We start from the raw sequence: 24,384 nt of genomic DNA on the forward strand, positions 1-24,384 counted from the left end.
AACAGGACATGGTGAAGGCTGGCTTCTTCCATAAACTGGCTGTGCCCTGCTTTCCCTTTCCCCCTTATCTGTGTGACACGGAAGCCTGGGCAGAGGCTGTTGGGTCACCTGTTCTTAAAACAACACCATGTCAGACATGTGAGATACTAGCCTGTCAAAATGGACATGGTACAACTTCTCCCACAGTCTCAGTCACAAAACTGAAAACTATGCCTTTTCTGGTTTCCTTATCTGCTATGGTTAAATTCAATTACATGCTTTCCCTTTGAAAAAATCATGGGCAACCAATCGCATGTTTTATTTACTTTCTTCTGACAACTTTTCTCTTGTGGAATGATAGATTTTACATATTTCCTTCAGGATATGCTGCTTTTTAGAAAGAATTATTTTTATTATTATAATTGATACCGTTTTGTAGGTATAGGAATTCTCCCCTTTCCATCCCCCTTCTCCCTTCCTATTCCTCTCCCACCATTTCCCTCCATATCATTACATACAGTCTTACATACGTACTTTAGTAACAGTTACAAGTTTAGTATTCTGCTATTTAAATGCATCATGGGATTATAGATAGGACAAAGAGAAAATTTAGCAAGATATTTCAAGGAATATTTAAGTGTTTCACTTGGAATTCTCCTTCTAGAATGTTACTTAAAAAAAAAGCTTGAGTACTATTTTGTTCTGCAGAAAAGAAGCTCAAATGATTGACATATTGAAGTATTTAAAACTACGGCTCCTGAGGCTTGGTTCCGTCTGGAGGAATGACAGGTTGCCAGCTCAGCAATGCAGGCCACTCCTTCAGGCCTACAGCCAGGTACGGTGTTCAACAGGACTTTCTATTTGGGGTGAGAATTGAGAATAATTCAAGACATTGGCTAATCATGATCTTCCTGCACACCTGATTTCAGTTTCAGAGGTGCTGTTGCAGTTTCTAAAACGATGAACACAAAGGCAATATTTGGAAAAAAAAAAAAAAAAAGAAAAGCACACTTGTTTATGCTTTGGAGCCTCTTTCATTTCCTGGCTATTGTTGGCTTGCTCCTCCTAACTTGCCAGCAATGAACTGGAAGTCTGGGTCTTGAGAGTCGGCCCCATGGTTTTGGCCACGTGGGCAGAACTGGCCCTGTATTCACACCGGCACTGCTGTTTGCTGGCTTAGGGGGGCTGGTACCTACAGATGAAAATACTGCTTGCTGATCCTTGTACTGAATTGTAGTTAATGGAGGTTTCATGAATTTTGCCATCACTCACCTTAAATTAACCATGTCTGATATTTTATGTTACAATTCGAGCAGTATGTTTGAGTTCCATTAGAATTCTGCTACCAAAAAGGATTACTATCCAGAGCCTATCCATAGACAACCTAAGAACCCTAGAAAGTAAAAAAAGCAAGACCAGTGAGAACAAAAATGACTGTCACCATTTGCTGAACACCTGCTGAGTGCCACTCTGGTAGCCCCTGCTCTACTGACATTGTCACTGATTTGGATGTCAACCCTGCCAGACAGCACCTTTCTTCCTACATTGCCCTGCCAGGCTCCTGAGGCCTGGTGGCCACTTCCCTTAAGGCTACCCAGAATGTGCCAGACCTGGATGTGAAGTCAGGATCCTCAGGTTCCCCAGACTCTGTACACTAGCTCACATTTAACTGATTCACATAGGAACCTGAGGTCTTTCAGCTTGAGCCTTAACTCACTTCTTACCACATCAGGATGTCTTGACCTGTGGCTTTCTAATGTTGACTCTTCACAGGGATTCTCTGTTGGAAGTTCTTTCTCATACATCCAGATTTCCTCATTTAAGAATGCTCAGTAAAAAACAGTGTTTCCTGGGCGGCTGTTTGGCCTGGTGGGTTAAGAGCCCCAAAACCCACACTGGAGTGTCTGGGTTTGAATACCTGCTCTGGATTCTGATACCAACTTCTTGCTAGTGTAGACTCTGGAGGCAGCAAGTGGTGGGTCCCTGCCATCCTGCCACCATAAGGGAGAACAGGACGGACTCCCAGCTCCCGAGTTTAGCGTTAGGGGAGTGATGCAATGGGGACTTGTTTTTCATTTTTAATCACTGTCTCTCAAATCACTGAACTAACAAGTTTCAAAGCAACAGAAGAAGAACAACAAAAACCCCACCAAAACAGTATTTCTTAAGGTTATGTTATAGCCAAGTCATGATATTTTGAAAACAAAATCAGTTAAAATTACCTGTGTCTTCAAAAAAAAATTCATACAGAGAAGAACTGACAGAAAATAAATGTGTGTGTATGCAGCATTATTATCCTAGGCAAGGCTGGGGATTTGGAACACTTGTGCTAGTAGAACCTAGGAATCTATCATTGTAAATGACAGAAAATCAATTCAAATGGCTTCAGGAAAAAGGCCACGAGTCACTCCGATTCCTGAGAGGTCCTGGGTGGGCCTTAAGGAACAACAAAGGATAGGCACTGTTTCCATTTGTCACCTCTAATTTCTTCTAATTTCTTCTGTATGGTTTGCACCCCAGTTTTCTGTCTCTCTGTCTCTCTCTCAGGGCAGTTACAACATCAGATTTTAGTCGGCAGTTTAGGCAACAGCAGTGTCACACAGTTCTGAGGGCCAAACTCCAAAATCAAGGTACAGACTGGGCTCATTCCTCCTGAGGACATTGAGGAAGGCTCTGGTGCAGGCCTCTCTCTGTGCACTGTCCCTTCATGCATGTCTGTGTCGATGGGGCTTGTTACATAACAGCATCCATCATAGCAGATTATGATGTTAGGCTAATGATGGATCACCCACCTCTGTAAATACCTCATCTCCAAATAAGGTCATATTCTGAGTCCCCAGGGCTTGGACTAAAACATTATTAGAATCTGGGAGGAGGGCACTATGGAATTACACCCCATGTGTGTGAAGATGGCCACTGCAGAAGTAAAAGATGCAGTAGGATCCCAGTTCTGGGAGAATGTGGAAGCTGCTCTTGAAGCCTGCAACCTCCTGCAGTAAGCTTGGTCAGGTTGATCACTGTTAACACAGAGATGGCTTCTGGAGTGGCTGGGAGCCACGGGCACTCAGAGAACCAGCTGCTTCTCTCTTGTGACTTTCTTCCCAAGACGCTGCCCTGTCAAACGTATCATGGATTTTCAATAATCCAGGTCTCGAGGCAGTTCTGCAAAAACTAAACACATTTTTAAACAAAGAAAAAAAGGAGAGAATGTAACCTAATTCTCCAAAGGCTAGAAGTGATCTTCAAAGGTTTTATTTGTTTATTTGCAACTTGTTTCTTTTTTTGGGGGGGGGGTAAGATTTATTTATTTATTATTGGAAAGGCAGATTTACAGAAAGACAGATCTTCTATCTGTTGGTTCACTCCCAAATGACCACAATGACCAAAGCTGAGCTGTTCATGTTGTATTGGTCAGAATTCAGCCACATGGTCGCTTTTAGATTCTAAAATGTAAGCTGAAAGTCAGAGGGAAAATAGTCACAGACGCCTAACCTTTCTCTGCCACAATCCACCCATTCATCCATTTATCCACTGGCTCATCTTGTGCTTTGTCAATCAGGAACTCACAGTTTCTAGGAAGAAGGTTGAAAGCAGTGTTATAATGGTGTTAGTGTTTATTATACAGAAATACAAACAAGGCATGATGGACATGTTCAAGGAGGATCAACCCTGCCTAGGGGTTGGGGAAATCTCTCGGGGTGATGCTTGAACTTCACATTGAGGCCTGAGTAGGATGAATGAGGACATCCTGTAGAGAGAACAGCAAGGCAAGGTCATGTATCCTGGAAAAACATGGCAATTGAGCAATGGCCATTGATCGAGTGCAGGTGGAGCAAAGGTGTGTGGAGAAACTCATCCCTCCCCAGGATATTGTCACCTTCTAAGGTGTCACCACCCCTGTTTTGTCTCCACTGGATCTGAATCCACAGTGCAGCGACTTATTCTCTAAAGTTCCCTGTCTTATTTTTTCATGAAATTATTGATCCTCATGTATAGTAAATAGCTTGCATGGGTCTGGAGTTTCCCTATTTTTTTAAAGAGACAATAAAAAAGGGACTAGAACACCAAGTAACTCAGGGTGAGGTCTAATTTTCACCATGGTCACCATGGTCTAGAATTTGATTTAACAGGATTACTTTGAAATTTTATTGTGCAAGTTAATAAACAAGATTTTCTCATCTATCAGTCAATTTCCTCATCTTTGTGTGAAACAAATGAACAACTGCTGATTTTTAAAAATCTGGTCACTTCTCTCCCAAATTATATCATTCTATTACCTGTATCAGTTAACATATAGAAGGTCTGTGAATAGTAAACTCTGTTAGTATCTCCTGCCTGTCTAACAATTATTCTGTTTATTAAAGTATTATCATGGTCAGCTTTTTTGTGTGTCTACCTGGAAAACGTCTATCCCATGGAGGGTGTCCCAACATCCAGTCAAGTCATCTCTTTAGCCTTCTCCAGGCAGTGGTAATTTAAGACAGTTACTTACATAAATCAGGTCACTAGGATGGGGGGAGCTCAGCGCTGTGGCATAGTGGGTAAAGACACTGCCTGAGGGACTGGCCTATGGAACTTCCAACCCAGCTCCCTGCTAACAGACATGGGAAAGCAGTGAAAGACGGCCTAAATCCTTGGGCCCTGTACCTGTGTGGATGACTCAAATGAGGCTCCTGGCTGTTGTGGCCATTTGGGGGAGTGAACCAGCGGATGGAAGATTATTTTCTGTTTCTTCTCTTTCTCTCTGTAACTCTGCCTTTCATATGAGTTAAGTGAATTAAAAAAACCAAAACTCTGAGTACAAATCAGATCTATTGGGACAGTTCATAATTCCTACTTTAGGGTTAGCATATATAATATCTGAAACTGTATTATGATATGTAATACATTTTTCACTTGCTATTTATTTGATGTATTAATTTTCTACTATTTTGAGTTTCCTAAAGGAAGTTACAACAAGTTAACTGAACTTCCTTTGTACCAGTCACAGGCACATATTTGTTCAGATACATCAATTCCTTGCCCTGTAAGACCTCTCCACAGGGCCACTCACAATACAGTACGTTGCTCCACCCCCCCCCCCCCTAAAAAAGAGGGGAAGAGAGAGGAAGGGTATGGGAGAGAGAGACAGCAGTTGTCAAGTTTTGTAATCTCATCTTGGGTGTGACTTCTCATCACCTTTTGTCATATCCTGTTTGTTAGAGTTGCGTCATTCAATGTAGTCCTGATTTGAAGGGAAAGACTTGCATAAGGGCATACATATCAGGAAGCCTAGATCATGCAGGCCCCCCAAGAGGCTGCCTACCATGATGTGTTACTTTGGTGTTCTGCAGGGCCCTTGCTGTAGGCAGCATAAAACAGGTGCTCCCAACCTGGGTAGTAAATTGATTAAATGAATTAAAGGTGTAGACATTGCTGAGCCAGAACAGGTGCTGGCACTTGGAGCAGTTTTCCCAAGTGCTTCTCTGTCTTCCATTGTCAGCAATTTGCAGTCCTGTGCTGGGCACTCTGATTTGCTGAGCAGAGCAAGAAGGTGCAGGTTGGCCAATGAAGCCAACCGTTCCTAGGGCATTGCTGCTGTGTTTTTCCAGCCATTGTCTATTTTGAGTTGTGTTTTATTTATGTGTAGCAGATGATCACTTAATCACTCGCCTACCAAATGTTAGTTGAGCACTCTGCTTTTTGTTAGTTTAATGCATTTATTTCACAGGCAGAATTACACACACACATATGGATAGGTTGATCTTCCATCCACTGGTTTACTTTCTCCAATGGCCACAATGGCTGAACTTGGGCCAGGCAGATGCCAGGAACCAGGAGCTTCCACTGGGTCTTCTGCTGCTTACCAGGCACATTAGCCAGGAGCTAAATCAGAAGTGGAGCAGCTGGGACACAAACCGGTGCTCATGTGGGATATGATGGCACTACCACAGGAGGTAGCTTTGCCTGTTATGCTACAACACTAGCAACAAATTGGCACCTTTTAGAATTAATTTTTAATATTGTTTACATAGTTGAGATGCATGCCATGTCAGCATCTGATTAGGATGGAGAGGGTCAGATATGGAGGGAGGTGAGAGGGAATGTGTTTCAGTATTTTTTTTTTTCTCCTGTGTCTTCATGGGAAGAGGAGAGGACTATTTCTTGCCCTCAAACTACATCAGCACCTGGGGATGAGGTGTAGTCCTTTGATGATGCTTTAGAGACCCCAATGTGGGGAAAAATATTACAAAGGTGTTACTTGAGTGATTTTGAACGCCCTGAGACGTTGCTGGTCTCATTGCTCCAGGTTTAGAAATCTTTCCAAGGTCCACTGATTGAAAAAATCCACCTTAGTGAGCCCAGCAGGCAAAGTAGAGGCTGAAGTCCTCGCCATATACCTGCTGGGATCCCATATAAGCACTGGTTCTTGTCCCTGTGGCCCTGCTTCCCATCCAGCTTTCTCTGACTGGAAAGCAGTTGAGGACGGCCCAAAACCGTGAGATCCTACACCTGCGTGGGAGACACAGAAGAGGCTCTGGGCTCCTGGCTTTGAATCAGTGCAGCTCCGGCTGTTGTGGCCGCTTTGGGAGTGAATCAGTGGACAGAAGATCTTCCTCACTGTTTCTCTTCCTCTCTGTATCTGACTATCCAACAAAATAAATAAATCTTTTTACAAAAGTCTGCCTTAGTGCATTCACATACCCACAAACTTACTACAAAGCTTGGCCAGCATCATGCAACGTGTTGTGCTTTCCAACCTCTGACAAGGCAGCTGGTATTCCCTGCTGGCCTAGATGAGCTGGCCATTGTGGCCCCCATGTGCATCGGGCATCAACAACTGATTCCCAGTCTCAATACAGGCACTCCAAGGTCAGATGACACATCCTGTGATTTTTCCCTATGGGCCAGGGTCTGAGTCCAGCGATCCAGTTAGGGAGTCCCCAAAGAAACTTTGTCCAAGGTGACCTCCTGTGTGTGCCAGCCAGTGCAGGGTCAGGTGCAGTTTGTTAGCTGCACCAGCCAACTTACATACTAGATGCAGACTGTTCAGATTTGCCCCATAGCTCACATGGACTGACAGGTGCTATGGCCCAGCCCATTCAGCCTGCCATAGACCCGGTCCTCATACATACTAGCAGGTTCTATGATCTAGTTGGAATGATCCCCAATATCCCCAAAGAGCCCACCATCATTCCCAGTTTTTGTGTGTGCCAACCCCTGCTGCATCCTAGCCCTGCCCAGTCCACATTGCATTCAGCTCTCTTGCACACTTGTGGGTGCTATAGCCCAGCTCATACTAACCCACCCCAGACCTGGCCCTCACATATGCCATGCTGACAGATGCTGCCACCTTGTCAGCCTGGCCCACCCCTAGACTGCCCTCCCTACACCACCCTAGTCTCAGCTATCAAGCTTACCAGTGGATTGCCAGCAAGGAGATCCCCAAAGCTCCTCTACTAGGTCTGCTCTAAGACCTGGGTGCTCTGTAAGCCAACAGGTGCTACAGCCTGACTCAGCCCAGCCTGCCCCCACGCTCAGGTCTTGCCAGAGGGTACAGTAGCCTAGCACAACCTGACTTACCCCTAGCCCTCATGTGAACTGGCAGGTGTTGTGGTCTGACCTTGCCTGCACCCTATTGTGGCTCTCATTCCTACCAGTGTGTGCTGTGGACTGACTCTGCCTTGTCTGCCTCCAGATCCAGATCACACACGTGCCAATAGATGCTGAAGCCCAGTCTGGTCTAGCTTATTCCTAGCCCTGGATCTCATGCACACCAGTAGGAATAGTGCCTAGCAGATGAGTTCTACAAGTTCCCCTACTAAGCCTGCTCCTATCAGTGGCTCTCACATATGCTGGTGGTGCTGCTGTTCAGAATGACATGGCTGGTCTCCAGTTCTGGCACTCACTGGTGTGTACTGTGGCCTAGTCCAACTGGCCTATACCCATTCTAGCTCTTACTGATGAATGCTACAGCCTAGCCCAGCCTGGCCTACCCCTAGACCTGGCTCTCGTGTAATCTGGAGGGTGCTGTGGCCTAACCTGGCCTGTCTTGTGAGCACCAATGGGTGCTGGAGCCTAGCCCTGGTTGGCTCACCACCAGACCCAGCCCATAGGCATGCTGATGGGTGCTGCGACCTTGCCCAGCCTGGTCTGACCTCAGTCCTGACTATTGCACTCCCCATGGGATATGCAGCCTGGCAGAAGCATCCTCAGAATTTCCCTATTAGACCTGTTCCCAACCTTGGGTCTTGTATGTGCTGGCAGGTACTTTGACTCAGCCTGGTATCACCCGTCTGCAGTCTCAACTCTTGCTGGCAGGTGTTGCAGCCCAGCCCAGCTGAATGCAGCCCACATTCTGCCTGGTTCTTGTGCATGCCAGCGGGTGCTAAGGCAAATTGGGCACTTTTGCATGTGCTAGGACCTAAGGCACAGTGTTGAAGAGAAGGAAGTCCTCACTTTTAGGGTGAGGTGGGAGTAAAGAGAGCAGAGAGAGAATTTTTCTATTGGCTCACTCTCCAAATGCTCATATACCAGGCAAGGTTGGACCAGAACCCAGGGACTTCACTATGTCTCTCACATGGATAGTGCACATTTAGCATCTGTGCCATCATCTGAGGCTCCCCACAATGTGTGTTAACAGACAGCTGAGATAAAAGCAGAGGCAAAGGTGGGATTCTATTCCAGATACTCTGATGTGGAATGCCACCTGATCGGTGTCTTACACTGCTGTGCCACAACCCTGGTCCTTAGGTTTAATTTGCTGATAGTGCTGGGAAATTAGATGTGATGAACAAATGCTATGTTGTTGGCTTATGGATATGTGGCCATCATTGGCTTTTGCTCACTGTGTTCCATGCCGCTAATCCCACAGCTGTGAGTTTTCACTCTTGGAATGAGTCTTCGGGTGGGATGGACAAAGACAGCGAGGTTGCCTGGTGATGGGTGTATGCTGTGTCTGATCGGAGCAGGATCAATATCCTTGTCCTTCATTCTTCAGAGAAGGAGGAGATGGTGGGAAGCACAATGACTTTTCCTATACAATTCAGAAAACTTATTGCTGCAATTTTTTCCCAGGCCTTGAAAATTGTAAAAAACAAAACAAAACAAAAATGCTTATGGGAAATCAAATCCCTTTGACTATCCTCCTCTTTTTGGTTTGATTTTGTTCTCATTTGTATCCTTCTCAGTTTGCTCTTCTTGCTTTGGATGAAGCCTGATCTTTCCAGGCCTTAACATTGTGAGGAGTGGAGACCCCCTTATGCACTTTCTATTGGACTCAGTTCACACTTTGAGGATGACGACTGACAGATACCTGCTTCTCCCTGGCCAGAGTTTCAGTCTGCTGAGAGCCCATTCCGAAGCAAGTATGGTGATGCCCCATTTTCTCTGTCCTTTATCTTCCTGCAAAAGTTTCAAGTCAGCTTTCTCCTATCTGGACTTAGCTGTCATTTATTCATTTCAGTTCGTCTGTTTTTGCCTTTGAAGTGGCTTCAAATGACATGAGATAATAAAGAAATGAAGGAAAAGGGATCTTTGAGATCCAGACTTGCTGCTGGTATGATTAGTAACTCTAGGTGTGACACTTTTTTCTTTGCCTCATCAAAGTTTCCCTTCATTTTCTTTTCTTTCTTTCCTTTTTTTTTTTAAGGATGAACAGGACCTAGAAAGACATGATGAAACCTCCTGGGGGGGAAAAACAGGAGGGTTGTGGGAAAGGAAGAATATCCTCCCTTGCCTGGTGCCATCTCTAAATTAAAATGCAAATAAAATCTTTAATTCCAGCAGGTGGGAGCTCTCTGTGAAGTACTGGAAGTGCTTGGTGAAGACTCTGGGTTATGATATCATGCACTGAGCCCAGGAATGTGTAACATCCTCGTTCGCTGGGGGCTGATTGTGAAAGTATTATTTATTAATTTATTTGAAAGGCAAAGTGACACATCCACAGAAAGAGTGGGTAGCAGGGAGAGAACAAGAGGCACTGAGAGGTAGAGCACCCACAACAGCCAACCTGAACCAAGCCAAAGCCATGAGCCATGAGCCAGGAACTCCATGCTGGTTTCCATTGTCTTCAATCAGGTAAGCCGGGGCCCCAGTGCTTTCCTGAGCACGTTAGCAGGAAGTCGTATTGGAAGGTGAGGTGGGCTGAGGGGTTTGATAACCAGGCACTCAGATGTGGGATGCAGGTATTACAAGTGGTACCTCACTGTGCCACAATGTCTGCCTCTAATTTTTAAATTTTATTTGATACTTACTTTCATACTTCATGGCGAAACGCATTCATATAAACTGAAGGAAAGCTGTAAAGTGGAGGACAAAGAAGAAATTGCATATCTTTCTCATCTCTTGCAGACAAATAGTACTAATACTTTGCTTTACTTCCCTCCAGTCTCTGTTAAAATATTTTGCTCCACATAATTGTAACTAAATTATACCTAAAACTTGTGTTCTCTTATTTTATTGTAGCATGAAACATGTTTCCATTTTTTATAAACTGTTTTTACTAGCTACAAAGTAGTCTCAGAAATATGTGAGTCACAGTTTATTAACCAATGGCTATGTTCTAGAGTAGAGAGCACCAACAATTCTCTGTAAGGCGGTAGATAATGAATATATGTTATGCTTTTTATCTCTTTTAACTACTCAGTTCTGCCATAATTCCACAAAAGCAGCATAGATGTTATGCAAACAAATGAGCATGGTTCTGTTCCAATAAAACTTTGCAAAACAAGCATTGGACCACATCTGGCCCATAGTCTGTACTTGGCTGCTTGTGGTAGCTTTTCTTAGCTATTACACTGTGGTTAGTTTTTTTGGTGTTTTTGATTCTACAATGAACACTGTGTTTCCTTACTCAGGATTATATTTCTAGGTAAACAACTGAAGTGAAGATCAGAGTCTTTGAAAGGCTTTAAGAGTCTTCATTCATGTTGCCAAATGTCTGCCTCAAAGCGTGCCACGAGCAGTGTTGGATTTTGCCAACTTTACCACATCTCCCCCAGCATTCAATTATTCATCTTATTCCGTCATGTTTAAGAGAATAAATTACTATGAGCAGAGAGAAAAAAAAAGCAGAATAAAGAATTAACTGGAAGAAACAAAATTAAAATAAGTAAAACGTTCTTTGATGGGAAAAAATAGAAATTTCTTTTGTTATTGTAGGATTTATTTAGAGTTACAGAAAAAAAAAAATGGAGAGCCAGGGGTTCATTCTCTAAATGGCCTCAGTGTCAAGGGCTGGGCATAAGCCGGGAGCCAGGAGCTCCATAAAGGTCACCCATGAGGGTGACAGGGACTCAAGCACGTGGACTATCTTCCCCTGCATTCCCAGGCACATGAACAGGGAGCTGGATTGGAAGTGGAGCAGCCAGAACTTGAACTGGAGCTGATATGGGATGCTGGCATCTCAGGCAGCAACTTAGCCCATTGTACACAATGCTGGCCCCCTCAAAATAAGATTTCATTATTGTTTTATTGTGTGTGTCTAAGGTTTATTTTGTTTTTTGTTTGAAAGGCAGAGTTATTATGCTTAGTAGATGCTTGCAATGAAAGAGTCTCAACTGAATTTGAACTTTTGTAATGCAACAAGGTGGAGGAATCCACCATGGCGGGAGCGGTTAGGGAGGGGTGGGGGGAATCCCAGTGCCTATAAAACTGTGTCACATAATGCAATATAATTAATAAAAATAAAAATAAAAGGCAGAGTTACACAGAGAGACGGAAAGACCACACACAGATCTTTCATTCACTGGTTCACTCTGCTTGGAGCTGAGCTGCTCTGACACCAGAATCCGTCATCTTCTTTGGGTACAGGGTTCTAAAGACTTATGCCATTCTCTGCTGCTTTCACAGGGCATAAGCAAAGAGCTGGAACAGAAGAGGAGCAGCTAAGACATGAACTGGCATCCATATGGCATGCTGATGCTGCAGGCAGATTACCTTGCTATGCTATGTGCTGGCTCCAAGATTTCATTATTGTTTTTAATTGCATTTTCTGGAGGTTCTGTCCCTCCCATATTTGTTTGCAAGCTCTGTGAAGACATTTTGCATGTAAGGCATAAGTGGGCCAAAAGCTGAATCCACCAGAGGTAGGTGCTGTTAGGATAACAAGTTCAGATGTCAGAGGTTATTAGGGAGTCGTCAGCAGCCAGAGAAGAACCGAGACAGACCAGTGTCGGGTTCTGAGAGTGGAAGCTGTAGCAGAGCAATATCACATTGCCAAGGTCCGTGATTGGCAAGGCCAGAGCCTCGGGCAGCACGTTTCTTAGATCAGTTTGCCAAATGTGTTGCTCTCTTCCTTCCAGCTGTGCGATGATTGACCTCAAGAGTCCTACAGGGTAAATGATTAGTCAGGAAACAAAAATCTCACAAGTGAGTTGAGTTGAGTTGACAGGAAATAGGGTTCATCAAACAAATAGAAACCCCCGGCAGGCACTGCGTTGTTGTCTAAGAGGAACCCTCTTGCCTGCCCACTGCCAAAAACCTCCATCTTGTATATGGTTTTGTTTGTGTTGCTCCCTCTTCAAACCCTGGTACATGCCACGTAGGACAAGGCAGAAAGCATTCTTCTCTTCAGTTTCAAGATGCAGAAACAGAGACACAGAGAAATTAAGTAATGAATGAAACAGCACAGCTGTTCATCTCAGAGTTGGAATTAAATCATGACAGTAGGCGGGACCAGCTTTTAACTGCTGTGTATGTCGCCTCTTTCTGCTTTTCTCCTTCTTTCTTTCTCTCCTTTTGCAGTCAGCAAGTTTGCACGTTGTGGGTAAAGCTACATCAGTAAGTAAAACACCTGTCTTTGAGTGTGCATGGGAAACACAGGCATGTTCCTGAAGCAGCAAAGGAACCTCACAGATGGGATTCATCCAAGCAGCCTCAGGGGATGGTGGCTTGGAGCTTCCTTCCTCAGCTTACACTTTAAAACGAACTCTGCTGTACAGCTCACATGTTCCTGTTGAACTGTTCTGGAAGTATTTGTGCACGGATTTCTATCTTCACACTCTCTCAATTCCAGGAAGCGTTTCTTTATCCTCAGTAAGATGGGCACAGTGAGTCTCAAACAAGTATGAGGTTAATGAACGGACGGGGAGGCATCAACCCGTACAGTTCCTGCTACCCGACTGTCGGTCATGGTCATGTGCTGCCAGCTCAGTCTGGAGGGCAGCTTCAGGGATGACTCAGCATCTGGCTGGCTGTTCTGAAGGCTGCACTATTAATCAATAGTATGCTTACATTATGTGAGAGCACTAAAAGAATTCATGGGAAAAGATGGTTATAAATGCTTGCTCTGGTGCAAAAATTTAAAAAATCCAAGTAAAATTTTATTGTAAGATACTGTTTGTGTAAATATTTTTAATATCTCTGGTATGCATGGGTTTCAAATGTTTTTGCAACAAAGTAATGTTTTAATTCTATCTTCCGTGAGCGTTCTGATGTGCCTCCTATTTGATCAAGGCGTTGGTAACTGAAGTCAGGTCACCTTCAAGGAAATCCTTGCCAGATTTGCCTCAGGAAGAAAGGCCTGGGTGGCCCTCCTGGGGTGCTTATGTTTCCTGTTTTGTAAGCCTTCCAGTAAGTCAGTCAGGCAAGGCTGAGTGCTGGGAGAAGCTGGGAGAAGCAGCACAGTTGTCTCAATACTGGAAAGTTGACTGGGGGAAAGAAATTAAGAATAATTTACAATATGACAACAATTTTGTTTCCAGAGGAAAGCCGGTACTCCTGGAGTCAGATAAATAGTTAAAACAAAGCTCTCCTTGTGAGCGACACACTGCCTTCTAAAACTGAGGGAATTTGCTAAAAAGGCATCGCACCACAGGCAGTCACCAGTTCGGAGGGGCTGAACAGGAATCAGCTGAGTGTAAGCAGCAGCGCTGGGCTGGCTTCCTTCACTTCCAGCTTTGGTGTGGCTGCCACCACCTGAGGATGAAGGGCTCACCTGGTCTGATTCCCTCTCAGCGAAGATTCTCTGCAGGCTGGTTCTCAACAATGTCAGTAGATTCCCGTGAGCAGGGCATGATTCTGTGCCTTGCTATGTTTTTGTGAAAATATGTGTCTGTGGCATGGCGTTCATGGAAAGGGAAAACAGACTCTTAAAAGAGGTTGCTTGTGACCTTGACCTAACCATGTCCAGGAAACAAGTTTTCAAGGAGGAAGAGACTGCTCCCACTCATGGGAAGTCACAGACGCCTGAAAGCCCCTCCACCTCTAGCTGGGGAACCATTACACGCTCTGCATGTGCATGTGTTAGGGCCGGGGACTTGGCTGCTAGGTGCTTGGGTATCAGGTGAAAGGAACCATCTTTTCTCTCTTTTTTTTTCTTCATTCCCACCCTTACTCAAACCATGAAAGAACAGCCAGTTATGTTTCTTTCCTTTTGCTTTTTAAAGAATTTTTTATTTTTATTGGACAGGAAGACTTACAGAGAGAAGGAGAAAGATCTTTCATCCACTGGTTCACTGCTCAAATGGCTTCTATGGCCGGAGCTGAGCTGATTGGAAACTAGGAGGTCTTCCGTATGGGTACAGGGTCCCAAAGTGACCCACTGCTTTCTCAGGTGAGTTTCCACTGTTTTCTCAGGTCATAAGCAGAGAGCTTGACTGGAAGTAGAGCAGCTGGGACTTGAACCTGCATTCATATGGGATACTGGTGCTTGAATGAGGAGGATTAGCCAGTTGAGCCATGGCATCAGCAAAAATCATACCCTCTCCCTCCCCGGAGGAGGAGGATGTTTCCAGAAGCCTCACTTAGTGAAGGCCCTTAGAGATCCACAGGGTTTGGGCTAGATTTTACGTGGCATTTGCAAAGCATCACTCTTCAGCATGTGTGAAACCCAATAAGGTCATAGCAGAATTCTTCATTTTTTGCTTCTGGATTTTGGTCACTTCTTACTCATTTTGATATTCACTATCCAACAAGGGAGCCTGGCAGAAGGCATGCCCTTAATGGCTATTTGTTTAACAAATGAATTCCACAAGGAATGTTCTTGAATATTTGAAAGGGAGAGAAAGAGAGCTAGTGAGATTCATTGTCTGCCGATTCACTACCCCAAATGCTCGCAACAGCCAGGTCTGAGCCAGGAGCCAGGGACCAGGAATTCCACTCAGGTATCCTATGAGGGTGAGAGGGGCTCAAGTATTTGGGTCATCTTTCTCTGTTTTCCCAGGTACTTTAGCAAGAAGGTGGCATGGAAGTGGAGTAGCTGGGACTTGACTGGAACTCTGATATGTGATGCTAGCATCATTTGCTGCAATTTCAACTATTGAAACTACAGGATCAGCTCGAACTAATCAATGTTCTGTAAAAACTTAAATGGAAGTATCTTTGGAAGAATGCTGGTTATACAAGTCTTCATATTCACTATTTATAAAACACTTGCAACTCCTGTATCTCTTTGGATTTTCCGAAACTGTATTATCTCTGAGCTAACTAGCAGATGATATGATGCCTTGATTCTCAAAGTTTATTTTTATTTTTTAAAATTTTTGACAATCTTTACATCGTTGATCAGGGCACAAAGGTTCAATGACTACTGGAAGGTGGGTTAAGACTATTATTTCCACACTGTTTTTTCTGTGTCTCGGGTAAAGGGGGAGATAAAGGGAGAAGCTCCACTCAGCTTCCCACCCATCTCAGGTCCCCAATGTGGGGCATGCTCCGAGGGTCTTGCTCAAGTGGTTTTGCTAGTTCAACAGTTCTGAATTGCTGCCAATCTCACCATTCCAAGCACAGTGAAATCTCTGCAGAATCCACTGATGGACATAGTCCACCTTAGAGTCTTGTTTGCCCAGTTTTTCACTGCCAACACTTGGCTGGGGTACTTGATTGATTTGTTCTGACCTCTGTTGTGGTGCCAGGTGTCCTCTGCAGGTTCCGACAGACTGTCATATTCTCCACGTGCGCGTCCGTCTGAGCCTGTGAGGAGGCTCGGCTCAGGCACTTGCACTCCGTGGCAGACCATGGAGACTCTCAAAGTTTTCAAGAAGAAAGGAACAGCAGAAAGAGAGTAAGTGAGAGAAGATAAAGCTAAGTTAGAAAGAACGAAAGAAACAAAAGGATACAAATTTTGTTCTGCAACCTCTCTTTCATTTCCTACATGTGCTGAGGGCATATTTTTAGTCAACAAACATCTGGCTATTTTTTTTAAATGCAAAGCGACAGACAGACACAAATCTATCTGTTGGTTCACTCTGCCTGTAACCACCAGGGAAGGACCTAGCTGAAGTTCAGAGCCAGCCACTCCATCCTGGTCTCTCTTACTGTGAATGGGCCCATGTGTTTGAGCCATCCCTGCTGCCTCCTGGGAGGTATGTTAGCAGGAAGCTGCAGCAGAAACAGAAATAGGACTGAACGCCAGGCCTGCTGATGGGTGGGTATGCTAAGTAGCAACTTCATCACTGTGCCAAATGTCCAGCTCGGGGTGCTTCATTTTTAAGAGAGACCCTAGTGCCTTGGGAAACCTGTTCATGTGTCACAACAGAGCTGCTGTTGGCTAACTGCAGGTTCTCCCCACTTTCTGGCATGATATCAATATCGAGCCCTCTGATTCCAGAGCACAGAAGAGCCTTCTGATCAGGTGATCAATTTCTTTCAGCAACATTTTGCAGTTTCCAGTGCCCAAGTTTTTCATGCATGGGTGAGATTATTTCTAATGCTTTCTGGGGAGATGGCACATGGTTAGTGTATTCTTTATTTTTTGATATCTTGGTATAGTTCGCAAATCTTTTCAAGGGCTCTTAAATCCTTTCTGGAACATCACACGCTAAATATAAGGATACAAACTCAATCACAAATAGGTCTCCCTAGCTGGCCTGGGTTTGCTTTGAGGATCAAATGAGACCACAGAAACAAGAGTATGAGAATTTTTTGCTCCCTTTACAGCTACAAAGCAATATATTGTTCACTTCTCGCCGGCACTGCATTCCTTCACATCCACCTACTTGAACTAAGGTGGTCATAGGATGACTCTGCTTGCAGACTGTAGTTGCCTAGGTTACAACGCTTCGAGCCATTACATAAACTAAGCTCAAGTCTTAGTCATAAATGCAATGCCTCTGATCCAGTCTCTTCATGTTTTTCTAATACTCCCTTCTTCTCCTGCCAGTGTCCTTGGTAGACATGACAACACACCCCTCTTTTTTGTTCTCTGCCCCTGTTGATCACATGTTCCTCCCCTACCACTCCATCTGCCACCTGCCTGACCCCATCACATGACCTCTGTCTCCTGGATCTTGTTTTCAGGAGATCTGAGAATCATGTCCGCCCTTCTGTTCTTGTGCTCCAGATGATCAAATGGATTTTAATGGGAAACTGTTAGAAACACAGGGGCTCAAGCCTCAAGGAAGTTTTTCTCTGATGGAGGAATTCCAGACACAAAGTTATTTTTTAGGTTGGCTATGGAAAAAGGCATGCTAAGATATTCTTTTTGTAATTCTCTGTGATTTTGTTTTTCCTCTACAGGCTGTAGGCTATGGCACCGTTGTTCATAGCTCACCGCATAGCTGTGCGCCTTCCCTTCCCTGGCATCCTGGTAATAGCCTCTTATTACCAGCTCTGACCAATACCTTGTGAGAGAAGCCAAGAGAGAGGAAGCGTTCAGAGCTGGGGGGACCACTTCCCACCAGCTCTTCTCTGGGCTGAGGCAGTGACATGTTCCAGCAAGTGGAGCTATGAGATGGCCCCACCCTAACCAACCGAAGTCCCTGGATCAGCACTGGAGCAGCACTCCTCTCGACATGCTAATAACATCAGTGTAGTAGATAATACTATCAATGGAAAAAAAAGACCTGTTATACCACTAAAATTTGAGGGTTGCTTGTCAATAAACAGACCAATTGATCCTGTTGATAATGAGTGTATACCCTATCATGTAGTATTTCCTGCTGGTTTGTTCTCTTTCTCAGTATGAAGTATGTTACTTTGTCTTCCTAAACATTTTTTTTTTCACATTAGTTTTTGTTTTCTAGAGAACAAGGGTTCTTATGAGTCAATTAGAAGCCAGGAGCCAAGAGTTTCTTCTAGGTCTCCCACATGGGTATATGGGTCCAAGGAGTTGGGTCATCTTCCACTGCTTTCCTAGGCCATAAGCAGCGAGCTGAGTTGGAAGTAGAGCAGCTGGGACAGCTGAAACAGCACCAATATAGGATGCAAGCACTTGCAAGTGGAGGCCCAGGCTACTATACCACAGCACCCCTTTCCTCCCAGCTGTGGGTTTTAATTTTTCTCTTCTTCCCCGAAAAGACCCCTGAAATGAAAATGCAAATCTGTAGGGTAGATAGTGACTATCAAAGCAAATGAAGTTACTGTGTTTATGCTTCTCATGCCTTGGCCTCCCTTCACAGATTGCCTGCTCATTCCTTCCTTTCTTGACATTTCTTCAATTCTTTAAGAATTATTTTTTGTTTATTTGAAAAGCAAAGTTACAGAGAAAAGAAGAGCAACATAGAGGAAAAAAAGAAAGAAGGAGGGAGTGAGGGGGAGAGAGAGAGATCTTCTAGCTTCTGATTCATTGTCAAAATGGCTGTAATGGCCAGGGCTTGGCCATGTCAATACCAGGAGCCAGGAAGCAGGTGCATCTTCCAGGTCTCCCATGTGGTTGCAGGGACCCCAAGAAGTGGGGTCATCTTCTGCTGCTTTCCAAGATGCACCAGCAAGCAGCTGGATCGAAAGTGGAGTCACGGGACCAGTATGCCGCAGGTAGAGGCTTAACTTGATGTGCAACAACGTCAGCCCCTCTTTCATTTTTTAAAAAAATATTTTTAAAAAAAATATTTTTATCTATATTTGTTGGTATTTTAACCCATTAAGAAAGTAAGCTTCACCCTGAAGGACTGGTCTTAGTAACTTGATTCAGCATTTTGTAGAAGAGGATGGGCCTGGGTAAGAGTGTAAGCCAGGGCTGGATGTGGTGACACGATGGGTAACCTTGACCCCTGCATTGAAACCTGCACCCCATAGCAGAGTCCCTGGTTCAAGTCTCAGATCCTCCTCTTCCTCACGCTTTCCTACTAATACATCTGGGAGGCAGCAGATGTTGGTCCAAGCATTCGGGTTCCTGACATCCATGTTGGAGTTCTGGCTGGAGTCCTGGCTTCTGGTTTCCCCCTGGCCCAACCCTGGCTATTGCAGCTATTTAGGCAGTGGACCAATGGGTGGAATAACTTTATCTCCATTTCTTTCTCTCTCTGTTGCTCTGCTTTTGAAGTAAATGCATGAATCGTTCAGTAGTAAACATGAGAGAAAGCATGATTGAACCCACATGGTGTAGGCGAAGTTATCAAGCTTTGTGGCTTCACCTTCCTTGAAGTCAGCAAGAACAGACTGTCTTCTCCTGGGAAGTAGTAAATTCTGAAATCTGAGACTGCTGTGGGTTAAATAAATCATTAATGGATATTTTCCTTCTGTCATTCTCTGTGACCTTGAGGTTCAGGATTTCAGCACAGAATAAAGTGGAATCCTAGAGTTTATGAGCCACAAAGTACTGGTGTATGAAAACACCACAGAGCTATTTGAATTGGAAGGGGGTGTTATAAACGCTGGCCCCTTCCTTGTTTCAAAAAAAAAGTATATAATTGAGGGGGCCTGGAGACAACAGTCAGCCAGAGGCAGTGGGCATTGTTAGTGCCCAGATCATGTTTTGAAATAGGATTCTTCTTTACCCATGTGGCTGGTACTGTCTTCAAGGCAGAAAATGTCTAAGATCTTTCTGGAACTTCAAGCAAACAAACACCCAACTTAGATGGCAACGAACCCCTCAGTAATATTACATTAAAAAAAATTCAAAGGAGCCAATTCAAAGGAAAATAAATGCTGGGCCTGGTGCAATAGACTAGTGGCTAAAGTCCTTTCCATGCATACACCAGGATCCTATACGGGCACTGGTTTGTGTCCCTGTGGCCCTGATTCCCATCCATCCAGCTCCCTGCTTGTCACCTGGGAAAGCAGTAGAGGATGGCCCAAAGCCTTGGGACCCAGTGCCTGTGTGGGAGACCTGGAAGAGGCTCCTGCTTCCTGGCTTCAGATCAGCTCAGCCCCGGCCTTTGCAGCCGCTTGGGAAATGAAACAATAGAAGGAAGATCTTTCTGTCTCTCCTCCTCTTTGTATATCTGACTTTCCAATAAAAATGAATAAATCTTAAAAAAAAGAAATTTTGTTGACCCCAGATAGGACAATTGGACCTTTCTGCAACAAAGCTTGAGCAAGAAGAATGACTAGAGGCCCGCACTGAGTGTGGCTTCCCTTGGCTTGTGTTGTGGGACCTTGCTCTGCTAACGAGACACGGGGCTCAGGAACTGAGTTTTCTGGCCCCACCTGGATCAACACAAGCGGGGCTAGCTTGCCGCCCTCCGTCAGCGCTGGCATCCTGGGAGATCCTGGGATCCTGGCAGAGATCCTGGCATCCTAGGGAGATCCTCTGACCACCTGTCCCCAACATGCCAGGGACTTTTATGATAGGTCTTTTTTTCTTATTGTCCCTTGTTATTCTATTCCTCTTTCTGTTTTTTTTTTTTCCAAGTAACATTTAAGCATTTTGATTGATACAGAGTTAGTTGTTTTCCTCAAAATTCCCAGAAAGCGCAGTATAACATACACATACTGCAATTCTAATTCCTGGGTAGAAGTGTTTATGAGTTTGTTTGTTTTTTTTTTTAATAAAATGGGTGGGCATGATCTAGAGTGACTGACAAGCACATGGCCACTTCTTCAATCACTTATTTCATGTGAACATAATGAAAATCTACTCTAAACTTGATGCCGAGGGCTGGTGTCATGTCATAGCAAGCTGACTCCACGTGCAGCACTGCCATTCCCTGTGGTTACTGGTTTGAGTCCCAGCTGCTTCCCTTCCCTGTTAATGCGTCTGTGAAAGCAGAGGACCGCCCGAGTTTTGGGACTCCTGCCCCCATGTGGGAGACTTAAAAGCTCCTGGCTCCCGGCTTTGGACCTGCCCACCCAGCTCTGGCCATTGTGGCCATCTGAGGATGGAAGATCTCTCTCTGTCTTTCTTTGCGTAATTCTTTCAAATCAGTCAATCAACCTTTAAAAGTAAATATAGAAATACACATTACGAAAATAATTCTGTCCTATATTTGGACTTAATAGAAAGAAGAAGTCATTGAAAAATTGAAATGGACCTTTGTGTGTGTGTGCGCGCGCGCACGTGAGCGTGCGTAGGGAGTGTTGGCCGCTCTTGCTTAGATAAATGATATGAATGTACCAGTTATCCTGTAAAGTGCTCCAGAGAACCAAACAGTGGCCGATCAGGACACTCCAAGAATCCCTTCTTTGAATGTTTCTTCTCAAAGACGCAGGTCTGACTGAGAAAAGGTATCTCTAATTTTGTCACTTTACAATTGTGCCAGTAACATACAGTATACCAAAGCCAGCACCTCCAAAGGCTGTTTCTGGTATTATCCAATACATCTCTCTTCCATGAAGCAGCCCTTGCCTGATCATGCGTGCTGTTGTCCACTATCCCTTTCCTGCCGTAGCAGTGATATTGTTACTGGAGATTTCGGAAGGTATGTTTTTTCTTTTCGTCATCTTGCAAATCCACTTCAAGTAGACTGTAGGCTTCTCCATTAACCAATGCCAGAACATCTGATGGTTAACAGCGCCCCCTGCTGGAAGAAACATCTCAACACAGGCGAAGTGTTTGTAACATTTGCTGGAGCTGCATCGTGACCTTCGCAGCCAAGGTTAAGTGTAATTACTGCGCACCAGCTGAGAAACTTACTCCATAGAACTGCAAGAACTCCGTCCTATAGTTGCCAAAGATTAACTCCTCATTTGTCACATGCTCCAGTCTGAGTTGAAAAGTCATCGCAATAATGAAGAAATACAAATTATACTGCGTGATCTTTAAATATGGAATCTACATGAATTAAGACTTTGGCTGACATCCTGCTTCAAGCAGGATGTTTCCATTCACCAGGATGCTGACTGCTCTGCTCCGTTTCTATGATTTCTTGGGATGGAGAACCACATCAGCCGCAGGATTCAATTCCTGTGTTTATAGTATTCCAGTGGGTTCTTTGATAAAGATATCCCTCTTAGAATTAACTTGTTTTTGGAAAGTTCTAGATTTACAGAAGGGTTGCCCATAGTACAGAGATTGCTTTTATATCCCTAGTTCAGTTTTTTTTAATTGTGAATATCTGCTCTTTCCATGTCACAACTAAAGGATCCACAATGCACATTATGATGAACTGATTTCAGATTTCATATTCCAGTTCATAGCCTTGTCACTTTCCCCTAATCCCCCTTTCTGTTCCAGGATTCCACTCAGAATGCCATATTGCGTTTAAGCACTCCGTCTCCTCTGTGCCTCTGCCCTGACAGCTCCTGTGACCTCACTATTTTTAATAACTCTGATAGTTTTGTGTAGTGGTGGACATTTCAGGCAGCATTTAAGGTGCCCTGCAGGGCGTCTGCATCCTGCGTTTGAGTCTTACTTCTTCCACTTCTGGTTCAGCTTCGTACTGACGTGGGAGTCAGCAGGCGTTGGACCCAGAAGGTCCTCCCATTTGGATGAAGCTCCTGGCTCCTGGTTTCTGCCTGACCCGGGCCATCAGCCACAGGTGTCTGGGGAATAAACCAGTGATGGAAGCTCTCTCCATGTCTCTGTTGTTACCGGCAAAGCTCAGTGGGTTTTTTTTTCTCAGCTTAGTATAGAAATAAAAAGCCGGGGATTGGTTGCAGACAGAGCGGCTTTATTTGCAAAGTGATCAGGTGAACTTAGAAAGAAAAGGGAAGAGAACAGCACCCCCGGGAGGTGGGTGCCTCTTGAAAGGAGAGAGAGAGAGACACCAAAGATTTTCAGATTTTTTTTATTGCAAAATCAGATATATAGAGAGGAGGAGAGACAGGGTCTCCCAGGCTGGTGCAGGGTTCCAAGGCTTTGGGCCGGGATGAAAACTGGCGGTGCCCATATGAGATCCCAGCATGTTCAAGGTGAGGACTTTAGCTGCTAGGCCATCGCGCTGGGCTCAAGAATATTGGGATTTTTAATGTCTGATCCCTCTTTGTCAGGATGGGAACCTGGAGAGAAGACATTCCGCACTGGTGGTCTCTCAACCGGTTAGGAAATGCCTAGGCAATTCTTGTGCCACTCACTTGAAGGTGTGTCCTGATCCCTGTCTCTCAGGCTGTCAGAGAAAAATAACAAGAACTTTTACATGTTTATGTATTTGAGAGACACATGGTAAGAAAGAGCTATGTGCCAGCTCACTTGCAAGAAGCATGCGTGGTGGAGCCCAATCATGTGGGCCGTCACTGCTGCTTCCCAGGGCAGCACTGGCGGGAAGCTTAAGTCAGGGGTGCGTGAGGCTGAGAATGGAACCCAGGTGCTCAGATGTGAGGAAGTGATGTCTTGCCTTGAACCTGGCAGGTGTGAGGAGTACTGGTCAGATGTTTAAAGAACGTCCCTCCCTGCGTGTGGCTGATGTTCTCATCATGGTTCTCCCAGGGCTATGTTACAGGTGATCAAGGAAGACGGTGGAGAGGAATACGTAACATTCTCATCATTGCCCATCAAGGGTCTGTGACGTCACCGCTTGTCTTTGGTGATGCTCGCTTGGGCCACCTGCCTGAGGTGCTGTTTGTCAGATTTCTCCACCGCAAACTTCCTTTTGTCTTATTTTAAATCTTTTTCCTCTTCTTTTTTGCAAATGAAGAGAGACACAAGGCAGCTGTTCTCATGGGAGGACTGGTGATGTGCTCCTGGGGGTGAAGAACAGCTTTGGGGAGCCAGGGAGGTGGGTCTGTGAGCAGTTTCCGCCTTCTCTGTGATTTGGGGCATGTCACTTTTTAAGTTTCACTACCAAAATGTGCTGAATGGAGATAACAATAGCACGTTCCTCAAACGTGGTGGCAAGGGACAGATCAAGCACCTAACTGTGCATTGAAAACACTCAAGTGTTTGCTGTCATTCTAATGCCAATATGCTAACAATACCCGTGAGAATTGCAATTCAATGATTATTATTTATTTTTACTTGCTTGATAGACACATACACACAAGCATGCCAAGAGCATGGGGGTGGGGATGGGGAGAGTGAAGATAAGATGTTGAAAGAGACAAAAGTGACCGGGAAAGCCAACATCAAGGTAATTAGCCCCACAATAAATGATGTGTTAGTGGTAAACATGCCCAAAGACACTGTGCAGCAAAGGCACAAAGGCCAGAGAATAAACAACCTGGGAATGTTCTCGACATAGGCAAACCACAAGATGGGATGCCGTCTGACAAGGGGGCCCAGGAGCACCTGTCCATTGTCCCCTCATCTGGCACGTAGTGTAAACCCAGCAGAAAAGGAGACTTGCCTTCAAGCTGGAACAAGAGCAGCTGCCGGTCCACAGGAATGAGGAGGCTGAGAATGAATTGCTTCTGGGCTTTGTTAAAACGTGGCCAAAGAACCAGTGGAAG

General features: G+C 44.7%; 1 long non-coding RNA gene across 1 annotated transcript; it reads left to right on the forward strand.

The window, feature by feature from the left end:
• Nucleotides 1-15,851: 15,851 nt before the first annotated feature.
• On the forward strand, nt 15,852-17,803 carry LOC121147368. The gene is made up of 2 exons (XR_005882369.1): nt 15,852-15,964; nt 17,419-17,803. It is a non-coding gene; the product is annotated as an uncharacterized LOC121147368 (long non-coding RNA).
• Nucleotides 17,804-24,384: the final 6,581 nt, after the last annotated feature.

Source organism: Ochotona curzoniae, unplaced genomic scaffold (assembly GCF_017591425.1).
Source record: "Ochotona curzoniae isolate NIBS_2020 unplaced genomic scaffold, NIBS_Ocur_1.0 scaffold_4506, whole genome shotgun sequence".
In the NCBI taxonomy this organism is placed as follows: domain Eukaryota; kingdom Metazoa; phylum Chordata; class Mammalia; order Lagomorpha; family Ochotonidae; genus Ochotona; species Ochotona curzoniae.